This window comes from Arachis ipaensis, chromosome B04, assembly GCF_000816755.2.
Source record: "Arachis ipaensis cultivar K30076 chromosome B04, Araip1.1, whole genome shotgun sequence".
NCBI lineage: Eukaryota > Viridiplantae > Streptophyta > Magnoliopsida > Fabales > Fabaceae > Arachis > Arachis ipaensis.
In genome coordinates this window covers 97,015,470-97,024,934 of record NC_029788.2, presented here as the reverse complement: position 1 = coordinate 97,024,934, position 9,465 = coordinate 97,015,470, and the positions used below count along the sequence as shown (strand labels likewise).

Below are 9,465 nucleotides of genomic sequence, written 5' to 3'. Positions count from 1 at the left end.
CCATCCACCCGCCACCACCTCAAGCTCCTCCTCCTCCTCTTCATTGATCTGCTGGTTGACCTGCTCCTCCTCCTCGCAGCTCGAACAGCTACAGATGGCTTCGTCAAAAGATATTTGCAGCTTCGCACGCCTCGCCATGGAACAAGAACTCTTCTAAAAAACACATGACATTAGGAATTTTTGTATTTGGTCAGAAACAGAAATTAGTGACAATGGAAAACAGAGAGACATGATCGGAGATGCTACTGTGGAGGGGCTGGAAAATTGCATCGTAGTTGTAATAGTTAACGGTATTTTTGGCCATGAAAACCTTCTTTTGTTCCCTGAGAGAACGTCCACTATCCTTCTCCATCTTTATCATCTCGTCCCTCAAATTCTCTAAAGGATTTAATCCATCTAAGAAACCATCAACGAATTGCTTAGCAACCTGAAGAATACGGCGCCTCACAAGCGGCAACCATGGCACATAGCAGAAGAGGCACGATGAAGACGATGAACTGGGTTGCGATGGTTGTGTTAGGGATGGGTCTTTCTAGGTTGTCCGGTTCACTTTCCAAAATAGCACCCCACCTCAGCGTTTTCTGTCTCTCACCTCGGTTCACCGTCGTCGTGCCAGATCTATGACATCTATGCTCACGAGTCCCTCTCCTCCTCTTGGGTTTTGCTTTTACATTATTAGAAAAAAAATTTAATTTTCTTTGTTTAGCTATTCGGTTATTGAATTATAATATGTTGATTTGTTGTTGTTTTTATATGATTGTGGTAAATTAGGCTACTATTTTTATGTTGATTTGTGGAAGAAACAGAAGAAGGGAGGAGAAGAGGGGAAGAGAAGGGATAATGGCAGAATGGGACGGGGGCGGGCTTTGGCATGGTGCCTCAGGGTGATAATGGAAGAAGAAGAACAGAAACGCTGAAGAGAGAAGTAGGAAGAAAAGGGAGAAAAGGAAGAAGAGGACATTATAGTAAATGTGCGTTTTTTTTTTCTTATGGTAAACGTCATCAAGGACCTAATTACAAAATTATATTTTATACAGGAACCTAATTACAAACTTTTAAAATGTAAAAACTAATTTACAATTTCAAAAAAAATAATCAACGGTGTAATTTAAGCAATATTTTTGTATCTACCTACATCTTAATTCCATTATAACTTGAATAAAGTCCTCTTAATTTTCCATGTATAAGATGTATGATTTAGAGGAAGTGAGACCAATGCGCAAGCTTATAATAATCATCTTACATGAGATTATATGAGAATGAAACAATAAACACAATTCTGGTACGCATTTCATACTTGATCCTTTTTATTTCATAATTGAATTTCGTATGAATATGTTAAAAATGATTATCGAACTCATTTATCGTGTCGTGAATAATTGGTCATATTTGCTTTCTTCTCTTGTGTCATTGGTTGAGTTTTAAATTATTGTATGTTGAATAAAATGAGATGAATTGTTAAGTTTATCATATAGGATTTGGTTTTGTACGAGGATACGCAAAAATCTAAGTGTAAGAAAATAAAACTTAGTGGGTTTTATTGTGAATGATTGAACTAAAATTTTTAGGAATATTTAAATTAAATATAACGTAAAACCAAATCCTTAGACTTGATAATTATTCTCCCCACACAAAACTAAATTTTGCATGTTCGCATACAAAACTAAATTTTGCGTAATAAACTTAAAGAACACAACTCATTTTATTCAACATTCAATAATTTAAAACTCAAAAATTATAATGACACAAGTGACATAAGCAAATATAACCAATTATTCATGACATGATAAATGAGATTTGATAATCATTTCTAACATACTCATATGAGATTGACTGAAATGTATGGATCAAGTATGACATTCTTACCAAAATTGTATTTTGCACTTGAGTCTCACAAAGTGTTTATGATTTTACTCTCATATCATCTCATGTGAAATGCATTATCATAAGCTTGAAATTGGACTTCTTCTAAATTATACATCTTGTATATGCAAAAATTAAGAAGATTTTATTCAAGTTGTAATGGGGATAAAGTATAAGTAGGTAGAAAAATGTTTCGATCAATATGTCTGAACTTTTTCAAGGATAATAATGAATATCCGTGAGGTAGGTATCTCTCCCCATATCCATCACCTTTTAAAAAAATAAACTCTCCATTTCTACCTCATAACTGTCATGGATTTCCATTTAATTATTTTAATAGAGAAGGTAGATACCCTCAAATATCCATAGTTATTATCTTTAAAAAAAATTAACATAAAAAAAATAACATAATCCAATATAATGACATAACACAATTAAAATTCACATGCGTAATAAATAATTAAAATCCAAACATAAAAGGATTAATATAACACACACAGAGAATTTAACAGATCCCTTTGGGGAGGGTACCTATGCCACGTCTCCGTCCCCAACTATTCTCAAGAGCGGGTCTCCATCCCTGTGGGCATTTTTTGTAGATTCTCAGTTAGCCGTTTGTTGCAGGGAATCCCTCACACTTAAATGAGAACATATCCTCATAAACTCCCCACACCTATGNTGTTACAATAGATCTTCTATAGTAATATTATGAGAAATATTATAATAGACCTTTCTTGGTAACACTTAAATAAATGTTATAATAGATATATTTTATAACACTTAAAAAATATTACAATAAATATTTTATGTAACACTTAGAAAAATGTTACCATAGATATTTTTTGTAACACTTAAAAAATGTTACAAAAGATCTTTAGTAACATTTTTTAGTTATATTATACTATTTTTTATTTTATATTATACACAATATAAATGTACTAAAAATAATTACTACAACATGAAATATTTCATTAAATTCACAAATTCACAAAATAAAATTTTTATAACCTCTTTCATTAATCAATAATCATTGTACAAGTTTGCTTCATCATGCAAATAAAATGAGAAAAGAAAAAGAATACTTATAGCACTTAAACTCTATGAACATTACATATAAAAAAAAAGTGATACAAATATTTTACCAATCACACAAGAGAACAAATATTCAATGCTGACCAATGGTTCCAAACTTTTTTCTAAACTTGAAGGAGCTTCAGCCAAAACACATGGTCTTTAATTTCACCATCACAAAATGCTGGTCTTTTCACTCTACGGTGTCCATCACTGCTCCCTTCTTCTCATACTTGACTCCTACCAAGTAGCATATTCTCACCAATTAATTAAACTGCAAAAGCATTGAAAAAAGGCCATAGCATATACAAATTAAAATATAAAGTTAAAAGAATTAAATCTGGATAAAAGATTACAATAATCCATATTTACAAATGGGTAGCTCACAATAGTGTCATAGAACTTTATCAAGCTCCAGCTTGTATTTTTAATTTTTATAATACAACAACGAGAAAAAACATATGCCAACAAATACATAACTGTTTTTAGACTCTCAATTTTTCTGCTCAAGCTCATAAATTCGAATTTGGAATACTCCAATTCATACATTGATAGGATTCATTTTGAGAACTGCCGAACTGTCAACTAGGATCTGCATGATGGTAGAGTGATGCATCCACAACAAGTAGCGATAATAAGGTAAAGTAAGAGAACAATTAAGTATGTCAATAGCGCCCTATTGAAGACCAAAGACACATACAATCAAGACAAGAATCCCAGGAAAAGGAAAAGGTGCCCTCTACCTTAAGATTTACTGATTTTGGAATCCATATACTTTATAAATTACTATAATAGGAAGCATATGAAAGAAATTAAACTCATAGGAGTTTGAAACTTTTCATCTAAAGAGCTTTTCGAAGGCGCTTTGATTGTTTCCTAAAGTGAAATGCATTGTCTTGCATTGTAGCGGTCTTATCGTACCATGTATCCTGGCACTGGTAGTGAACATATAGCTGGTAAAAACCCCTTGTGCAAGTGCCTCAAAAGATTTGAGCTTTGTGATCCTTGCATCACAGCATAATCACCACATTGAGAAGATAATTATAATTACGCTTTGTTCACCAGAAAGTTGAGATGTCGTGTTTCTTACCACACCATAAAAGAACCTTGTTTGGGAGCTTCACTATGTCTTCATAGGGTGGGCATGCACTCGTTTCCATAGAAAATATGTTCTCAATAGAAATCCCATATTCCTGAGATTCATTACAAGTAAATTAATTACGTCAACACCCAAAAAGATGACATTCTGAATTCCAAATGTTACCATGTCACCAACTTTGACTGGTTCATAAGTTCTCTCTAGATACTTGACAATCATATCATAATCATCGGAATCCTTTTCCAACAGAGAGATTAAGCAACCTAATTTGTTGTAGGTCTCTGACAAGGGATCATCAATGGTAGAGCCACTCATATCTCCTATAAGGTGAGAAGCCACGGTTATGTTCCTGACACCCTCCAGGGCAGCAGCAGCCTAAGAAGATAAGAGTGATTAACACAAGTGAATGATTTGAAGCAAATTACCATTAGGCTTACATGTTCTACAATCTCTTGATAATCTTTGAAAAGGAAAGGCTTAACTGGAGTGCATCATAGTGAACCATCTTTGGCTAATATCTGTCCAGACAGCCTCATCCTTTGGTCTACTCTCCTCCTTCTCCTTCGATGACTTAACCTTCTCTATAAGCTCCAACAGTGCTTCCTCACCTGATGTACCTCTTTTGGTCTCATTTAAAATACTTGACAGAAATAATCAGGGAAAAAAAATATTGCCAAATTGCATACATCTTTTCAAGTGAAGCTGTGTAACCATCCCTATAGGAAGGTTTGGTGAGTCGTAACCCATCTCCATTAGCGCATACCTTTTTTCAATATTCGGTTATTTCTAAATAGCAGCAGTAGAAACTCATAAAAGGCAGTGTTTATATCTCCTGGCTGCATAAAACCTTAACAAAATTGGCAACCATAGGCTCAAGTTTACAGTGTGTCGCTGCTATCCGCAACTGTCGCAGTCCCAGTGCACCGTGCCGGACTTCTACTCCATCATCCTAAGCCACGTTCCATGGAGATTGTTGCATTCTTTTATCTCAAAAGTGGTAGCAATGGCATACCTAATGCTTAGAAGTAGCAGTAGAAACATACCATGTCAATGGGATAGATATGTGCTACAAATAAAAGATATGTATTCACTGCTATCAAAGTGATCATCACAACCAAGCCCTGTTCTTCTATGTTCTGATCTCCCCTAGATAAATAACTCTATTTAGATGATGAAAATAACCATTGGTTGAGTCTCAAGTAATTTGATATGAGTAGCAAATTAAGAGATGAATAAATATAGAAAAGTGAGCACGCCTTAAATGCACAATTTTGGTGAGCAAAGGAAACTTAAAAAGATTATCAATAGAAGATTATGCAAAAACTCAAAAGAACTTTATATAACTTCCATAATTGATTGATTCTGGGAGAAAAGAAACTATCAAATACAAATCACTCTAATTCAAAATTAGTTCTAACTAAATCAATTCTGCAAAAGTACATCCGAATATAGATACAACTAATCTATGTAAGCATTACTATCATGCAACCAATAAATTCTTATAATCTTGATGTAGTAGAAGAGATGCAGTTTTCAAAATCATACTTGTCATAATTTCAAAAATCAAGAATCCAAGTGTCATCTAACTCAAGGCCTCTCTCCAGAATCAAGCAATAGATTGTTAGCATTATTTAAGTAACTAGAGGGAAGATAAAGGGTATGAAGTTTTGAAATCATTATTAAAGAATTAGTGTATAAGAATCTATAACTAAAGCAGCAACTATGTTTTTATAATGCATATAAATACCATAGATCTTTAGGTAAAGAAATTTAAAAATTTGTCTAGTTTAAATGGTTGCTTATAAAGCTATCGCTTACCAAAGGAAGTGGACAAGATCTCCCAGACCCTATTGTTCGTTACCATAGCCTCGTACACTCCCAATGCCTCTAAGTTTGATTCCTTTAGAATAAACAAATTTCTCCCAAATGCATAAAGTTTTTTGAGGCATTTCTTCAAATACCTTAAATGCACTCTCAAAAACTCAAAAAACTTTTATAAATAGGTCTAGTGTGAATGTATGACTTGATATATAAAATTTCTAATCAACCAATGTATCAAGGGGGAAAAAATAGTAGGGAATAATGGTAAAAACGGAAAAAAAATCATTAAAATGTATATGGAAGGATAAGATCACTGCACCTTGTTTTAGTGCAAATGGAAGCTGGAGATAATCAAATGCTTCAAGTATTAGCTCCACATTCTCTAGTAGTACCACTTCTAAATGACAACAAACATTCAACTTTAAAATCAGTCCATAAACAAATTTCAATTAAACATACATACAGATACAAAAATAACACTACAAGAAAAATACCCATTTAGGTACACTTGAAAAGTGTAGCCAAAAGTGAAAAAAAATGATGCCTTAGGCTACGACTACGCTTTCTGGGCTACGACTATGCTTTTTGGGGTGATTCCTATTCGGCCGTTGCCTACTCTCAAAGGCTACGCTTTTCTACACCAAGGGCTACACTTTTGGCGTTTGGAAATAGGGTGCGCTTTTCAAGTGATGCTGTCCAGGACCAAAGGCTACGCTTTTCAGCTTCCATTTTTGCCAGAATAGGCTACGCTTTTCAACACTACTGCATCACCTGTAAAGCGTAGCCACATTGTATACCATGGCTACTTTTTATAAGTGTAGCCTTAGGTCCCTCGTTTTTTTTTTGTATACTATAGCTACTGTATATAAGTGTAGCCTTAGGTCTCTTTTTTTTCTGTATATATATATATATATACAACATAATAGTTAATATGATTACATGTATAATAATTCTGCATTTTTATTTAAATGAATTGAATATTATAAAATAAAAATAAATACATAATTATAATAAATAATTTCTTTAAATAATTTCTTTAAATCTGGATATGACTTTGGAGGGGTCCAAGATGTTTTCAAGGGACACCTATCTACCATTCCAATTGTCTCTTCCAAGAATACCACAAGATCATTTGCTCTGACCTCACGGTCAAATCCACCAATGCTAACCTGAGTAACCGCAGTCTCCTTTTCACTTCCTTCAGAATCCATTTCTCAAGATCCTGAAAAATTATAAATCACACAATTTATCAGAAATTCAGAATTCACAAATCAATACTTGGCTGTAGGAAACCTTCAATCCCAACAAATCCCCAAAGCGGAATTCAATAGGTTATAAATAAGCAACAAATTAAACCAGCATTCAAAACAAACACAAGTAGTTCACTCCTCTTATCAATTTCGGCTTAAGTTTATTAAAATATAAAATATATTAAAAATACGAAAAAGGAAAAAAATAGAGAAGATAAGTTCATGTTTTGCTGGCAACCAAACAGACCATATACATACATCAAATGCAAATAACTAAAATACAAAACATATCCAAGCATTTCAAAATGAAAACCATTACACAGAAGAGAAAAAAATAACAGAAGAAAAATCCAAAAAAAAAATGCAACTTGGGACTTGAGAGGCACATTTCAACAAGTAAAAGGTAAAACACAATTTACAAAAAAAATTAACGTGTGAAAGTATAAAAGGAGAAAGCACTGACATCCAAAACGAAAAAGATTGTGTAAGCTACAACTTAGTATGGAAAGCAACAGAACAAGCATCAGTTACATATAGATCTGATCCAAAAATTCTTTGTTTCTCCTTCTTCAGTGAGTTAAATCCTAGAATTCAAGCATCAATTACAAATTAAAGTTAAACCAGCCGCACAAGGAAGCATGGCTTCAACTCTTAACAACACAGAAGCATAGGATTCGATGCAGAGGGAACATGTGTTGCAAAGTAACTTGAGTTATAAGTAAGCAAATTGGGTAGAAATTCATATATGCCTAGATTCATTCAATCATGATTAATTTGATGCAATTTCATGAGAATTTTGCTATAATTATTTGTGTGCCAAGAATGATGAGAATTCTCATGACTTTAGCAAGGCTTTGATGCATATATTGGTTGATGAAAGGTGAAAGAAAGCATGGAGGAAGGTTGAAGATGGAGCCTAGAAAAGATGGAGAGGAAGCAACGCTGGTGGCCAAGTTAGACCACCAACGTTGGAAGAGAAATAAAGCACTTCTCTGTAAACACTGCTGATGCTCACGTTTGAGGTAGCGTTGGACATCAAACATTACCCCCAACGTGGTGATAAAAACTTCAATTCTGGAGCTAAACGGTTTTTGGGTGACGCGTACGCGTGAAAAAGCAAAAATTCTATATCACGCACAAGCGTGCGTCATGCTCACGCATGGAATGGAAAAATTTGACCATCCACGCGTACGCGTGGGTCACGCGTACGCGTCAAAATCGAACGTTGGAGGTCCAACGTTGCCTCAAACGCTGCCTCCAATGTCCGCGATGCCAAGCCCAGAAATTGGAGTTGAGAATTTTGAATCGACGCGTACGCGTCAGTGAAGCGTACGCATGGATGGAAAAAAGGGCAACGCACGCGTAAGCGTGGAGTACGTGCACGCGGGAAAATGCCAATATTGGAGGGAACGTTGGAGGTCCAACGCTGAGGCCAACGTCCCCTGCTTCATTTTAAAACTGCAAAATGAAAATCTTGCATCCACGCGCACGTGTGAAGCACGCGTACGCGTGGATAAGCATTTTTGACCCTTTTGCGCGGAAACGCAAGGCACGCGTACGCGTGGGTTAGCTGAACGTTGGCCCTCCAACATTGAGTTAAACGCCAATGATAGCAAGCTTTCTGGTTTTTCTGGTTTTGCTCTAAATGGCGTTTGAGTCAACGTTGGTGATGAGCGGATATTTTATACGCTTTTAGGGGGTATTTTCATTATAGTTTTAGTAGGATTTAGCCACTTTTTAGTATAATTTTATTAGTTTTTATTTAAAAATTACATTTCTGGACTTTACTATGAGTTTGTGTATTTTTCTGTGATTTCAGGTATTTTCTGGCTGAAATTGAGGGATTTGAGCTTTAATCTAATTCAGAGGCTGAAAAAGGACTGCAGATGCTATTGGATTCTGACCCTGCTTCACGCGAAATTAATTTTCTCGAGCTACAAAAACTCAATTAGCGCGCTCTCAAATGCGTTGGAAAGTAGACATCCAGGGCTTTCCATCAATATATAATAGTCTATACTTTGCCCAAGTTTTGATGACACAAATTGGCGTTTAACGCCAAGTCTTTACCCTATTCTGGCGTTAAACGCCAGAAACAGGCTGCAAACCAGAGTTAAACGCCAGAAATAGGCTACAACCTGGTGTTTAACTCCAAGAGAAGCCCCTACACATATAAAGCTCAATGCTCAGCCCAAGCACACACCAAGTGGGCCCCGGAAGTAGATTTCTGCACTATCTGCACTTAGTTACTTATTTTCTGTAACCCTAGCTACTAGTTTAGTATAAAAACAACTTTTAGAGACTTACTATGTATCTCATGACATTTTATACGTTTCATATTTTATTTCTGATGGCATGAGTCTC

The 9,465-nt window shown here is 35.0% G+C and overlaps 2 long non-coding RNA genes across 3 annotated transcripts; both read right to left on the bottom strand.

The window, feature by feature from the left end:
* LOC110271137 lies at positions 2,975–4,801 on the bottom strand. 2 transcript variants are annotated; one of them, XR_002361388.1, is made up of 5 exons: positions 4,720–4,801; positions 4,471–4,641; positions 4,199–4,408; positions 3,856–4,127; positions 2,975–3,208 (listed from the first exon to the last, which is right to left on the bottom strand). It is a non-coding gene; the product is annotated as an uncharacterized LOC110271137 (long non-coding RNA). The 2 variants fall into 2 exon arrangements; XR_002361387.1 differs by having other exon boundaries at positions 4,199–4,641.
* LOC107639489 lies at positions 4,819–6,325 on the bottom strand. The gene is made up of 3 exons (XR_002361389.1): positions 6,174–6,325; positions 5,852–5,933; positions 4,819–4,982 (listed from the first exon to the last, which is right to left on the bottom strand). It is a non-coding gene; the product is annotated as an uncharacterized LOC107639489 (long non-coding RNA).